The following is a 4607-nucleotide window of genomic DNA, read 5'->3' as shown; positions in this document are numbered from 1 at the left end:
CAGAAATACACTAGGTTATACTCCCAAGAATGTCCTTGAGTGATGCACCAAATGCTGGAATCCGGTGGTTTGCTCCCAGGTTTTTAGAGTGCTTTCCTGAGAGAGGCTTAGGAGGGGGCCCTGGGAGCCCTATATCCTATATTTCTATTGTTTTCTATTTTTTTTTCTATTTTTTTCTATTATTTTCTATTTTCTTTTATATTTTCTATTCTATTTTCTATTCTATATTTCTATTATATTTTCTATTCTATTCTATTCTATTTTCCTATATCTTGCTGCCCACACCTCCTGTGCTGTGCAGCCACCTCAGCTCACCTGGGGTAGCCTTCAGCATGAGCCTGCCTCATGAACACCTCAAAGCTCTGTCATGCTGCATCCATACTTCGTTTATGACAGCCCCCATCTTATAGGATGGAGGCCTGTGAACCCGCATCTTGTAGGAGGAGCCCCCATCTTGTCCCATCAGCAGGAGGAGGCCTGTGAGGAACACATAAATCATTAGCCCCTCCAACAAGTGCAAAATACTCAGTTTCCTTGGTGTTGAGTTGGGCTGGGATGTACTTTGAAGCTCTCAAGGACAGGGAAATGCTACTCCCTTGGGTTGTTGCAAAACAGCTTTTAATGGTTGACAGGTATTTATAAGAAAGTAAATAAGGAACTGTCTGGCTTTTCAGGGGAATATGTAGTGTGCCTTTGTGAAACCACCAAATAACAATTATGCCCATGGTTTTTCAAAGAAAACCTTCACTAAGCACTGAAGAGAGGGACATGGTTTTGTGGGCCTGCAGGATACAGCTTTCCTTGCAGGAGCACAGGCAATGAGGCTGTGTTGCCCGTTATCTGCAGATGTCATGAATTGCATGGCCCCAGGATGGCCTAAAGAAAGAACATGTCCCAGTTGCAGCAGAAGTTTTGGAATTTAGTGTAGTGATAAGTTTTCTTGTTAATCCAGCAGCAAAATCCTCTCCCTCCTGTGCTCTGTGACAAAGGCAGAGAATAAATATTATGGGCTGGAAGCTCATAGGAGGCCTGGTTTTGCAGGCCCTGGTTTCAGGCCCCTAACAAGGGATTGCTTCAAGCTGTAAAAAGTCCAAACACTCCTTGTTTAACCTCTTCCCTCTGTCAGTCTTCTGATGCCTTCAGCTGCTGTGGAGCAATGGAGCCAGGTGGAGAGAAAGCAAGGTTGTAGGCCTAGAGACTCCCTCCTCCCTCTTACAGGGCTTGGAGAGCAGACTAAATGTCAGAGAAAAGCAGGAGTGTCTCTTCCTTGGGCTGTTTTTCACCCTTTTGGTATGTACTTACCCCAAAGTTTGATGATTGTTAATGTAAGTGTTCCTATGCTGGGGGTTTTACTTTCATAATAGGAGGTTAAAGTTTCAGCTTCTGATGGATGTAGCTTTTCGTAACTATCAATAAAAGCAATGACTGAAGGTGGAGTCCTTGAACTCTAAATTGGCTAAGATCCAACTATTGCATCTGCTTGCATTGGTGTGCTACAGCTTATAATTAGTCTAATCTCTGATTACAGACAGAGATTAGACAAGTGGTGCTGAGTCTACTGAGTCATGTGATAATGGCCATAGGGAAGAGTATCAGTGTTTTGTTGCTAGGATGGTGCCCCTCTTCTGGAGGAGGAAGCGTTGTCTCTTTCCTGATGCTGACAACTTCTCATGGCAGGACAGCCAGTCTTCCTCACTGGAGAAATATGTCTGTCACTGTAAAACCAGTGTGTCTCCTACTTCATGTAACAAACAGTATATAAAAGACCACTCATTTGGATGCCAGACAAATATGCCAACACCTTGCAGCTGGGTTGTGATGAGAAGGATTGTGCTTGTTATTTTTTTCAGACAATGCTTGGACAGTTCTGGGTACACAAAATGTATGGAGTCCATAAGACTTCTGCTCTCCTCCCTTGCTTGTGAGGAGGCTGGATTTTGTGTTGTGAAAGATGTGTTTTTACACTGTAAACTAGCTGTGGTGCTGCTACATCACCAAGGCTTAGGAAAACAAGTTTATTTTGCTCTTCTTGATGGTGCTTAATTGAGAGGGGCTCATGGACCTTGTTTTTCATTCCAAGAAAACCTGTTTCTATTCTTATAGTGGAAGGAACTACATAATGTACCTAATGCTGAGCTAGCTGTTGTATTGCCGGATACTGCTTCTCAGGAAAGTCACACTAAAACTATTATAAGACTTGTGGCGAAGCCAGGACTTCTGCTAGAGCAGGACAGTGGACCTCCTCCACTTGTATAACCAGTGCTTGACAGGCAACTTGTTTTCTGTGGTATGAGTCTGGGCTGAAATAAATGGAAACAGTAAACTAAAATAGACAACTCTTGGGATGATGTGGTGACAGTTATGTGAATTAGCACCTGTTGCAGTACCAAGTAAGTTTGTGGTACCTTCATCTCTCTAGCATTTTGCCTGGTCACACTCTTATCCCTCTTCCTCAGTGACGGTTATCTTGGAGGACACTGCCTCAGAGAAGAGGAGCTGCTGGCTGGTCATGATGCATCGCCTGGGATATTTTATTCTCTGCAGCTGAGGTTGTGGTAATGTGTCCTGTCCCTGCTCCTGCCTTCTCCCCCACAGCTCTGTTGCATGCTGTAGTACTCCCATCACTCTGTAAACTCACAACAAAGCCTTTCACTGGGGAACAGTCTTAAAGGGACTCTCCCAGTTTCTCCTCCTGTCTCTGTAAGGTCTCTGTCCTGTGCCAATTCTGTTGTGGGGCTAAGCAGTATGACAGTGTAAATTTGCTTATGGTTGAAATTATGTCATCATAATCCTGATAGCAGGGACGGTGGGACCATTTAAACATTAACTGTTGTGTGATGGACATAAAGGGTAATTATGGCAGGGTGTGACTGTTTTTGTCTAAACAGACATTATTTATGAACTTATATAAAAATATTTGATAAGGGGGGAAAAAAACTTAGATTTAAAAAGAATTAAATTAAATTCATAGCACAACTTGGAATTTGGAATGACCCACTTCCCTGCCCCAACCAACCAGAGTATCTGCATACTTAAACTAGAAGGTGACTGGGGATAATGAGACCCTTGTTCTGCTCTTGGTTGCACTTCAGGCTGGCAGGCTGAACTTCTGTAGGCAGCCTCCCTTTTCCCCACTTAAAAAGGGTATAAAATGATATCAACCCAATTGGCAAAGTGCTTTGAGATCTACCTTTGAAAGGGCACGGTGGGTGGAGGGGTGAGCTGCCCTAGCAAATCTCAAATGCTGCAGGCTAGTACACTACTTCAGTTTGGAAAATGTTATGTGACAAATTTGGGCAGGTTTTAGTATTTGTGAATCATTCACAAGGAATTCTTGTCGTCTTAAAATTCTTCCCTTATTTGTAGGTATATGCTGGCTGGTTTACTAAATGGGCTGTTCTCAGACTTTGCTAAACTTATTAATCACTCATGCCTCTGTGTGAGTCACACAGCACCAGTTCTTGCGCTTCCAAAGAAGATAAGGTTGAAGGAAGTAAAGCCCAGAGGCTGGTGTGGGATATGCTGAGGTGGCAGCTCCACTTCCTTGAGTGACTTGTGTCAGGTCAGAGGCTTGATAACAGCCAAGGACAAAGATGAGCTGTCATCTAGTGTGCATATGGAAGCACTCCCACTACAGACACTATTTGGCATACAAGACCAGAGCTAAGCACTTCATGTGAAAGGTAACTGCATTGGAAGTACACTGAGATCATTTTGTTCATGGTTATTTCCTTGATAAAACAATCTGCAATCTGTGACAACTCGTCCCCTTAGCAACTTTCCTTTTTTTCCCACAGCTCCTATTGTATGAATATTCTTATTCTATGTCCTGATAAAAATGTGTTATTTTGAAACCTGCTGCTGGAAACAAAACCACAGCTATGTCCTGCTTGTGCTTTCTAATGACGTGGTTTGAAACCTTGTATGTGGACACACTCGGACCTTAACTGGTACTCAGACTGTGGTCTTCCATGAAAACACATAGCTGTCACTTGAAGGGAGATTAGTGATTCAATAAGATGTCTTTTTATTGTTGTTGTCACCTCACTAATGAAACAGATTTGCACTATATGCTATCAAAATTTCATTACAAACTATGCAATGTAATGACTAGTTTTGTTTTTTTTTTTTGTTTTTTTTTTTCTTGATTTTTAAATATAAATTAGAGCTACACCTCCTGCAATCTTTAAGACTTCAGAATTTTTTTGGTCCCCCTTCCTAGTTACTGCAACTGCCGATAAAGAAGACAATCCAAATCTTTCAAAGCTCAGGATCATGGCAGAAAGTAGTTTTCCAAACGTCACAAGTAATTTCTCTCTGTCAGAGAGGAGCAGAGGAGGAGATTAAAAGCTGACATGGGATGTTTGCAACTAATGCTACTGTTGGCATAGTGTTGGCAGCCTGTGGTTCTTGGGGCCCTCTGGAAAGCTGTACTCTCTCTGTTTAGCCCCAGAGCATGGATTCCTCCATCCTTGTTTAGTCTCTCTGGGCCCTCTTAAATGCCCTCTCTTAGATGACTGTGTATCAAGCATGGTGGTAGAGAGAAACCGCCTCCTTTTTCTTTTCTACCTTCCCCTGCAGTAAATTTTATTCCCTGAATGAATGAA

At 42.6% G+C, this 4607-nt stretch overlaps 1 long non-coding RNA gene across 1 annotated transcript; it reads left to right on the top strand.

Moving 5' to 3' along the window:
* Nucleotides 1–467: 467 nt before the first annotated feature.
* LOC118161087 lies at nt 468–4047 on the top strand. Its single transcript, XR_004747843.1, has 2 exons — nt 468–2555; nt 3367–4047. It is a non-coding gene; the product is annotated as an uncharacterized LOC118161087 (long non-coding RNA).
* Nucleotides 4048–4607: the final 560 nt, after the last annotated feature.

This window comes from Oxyura jamaicensis, chromosome 2 (genome assembly GCF_011077185.1).
Source record: "Oxyura jamaicensis isolate SHBP4307 breed ruddy duck chromosome 2, BPBGC_Ojam_1.0, whole genome shotgun sequence".
In the NCBI taxonomy this organism is placed as follows: domain Eukaryota; kingdom Metazoa; phylum Chordata; class Aves; order Anseriformes; family Anatidae; genus Oxyura; species Oxyura jamaicensis.
The sequence above is the reverse complement of the archived record's forward strand: the minus strand, read 5'-3'. Positions and strand labels throughout refer to the sequence as shown.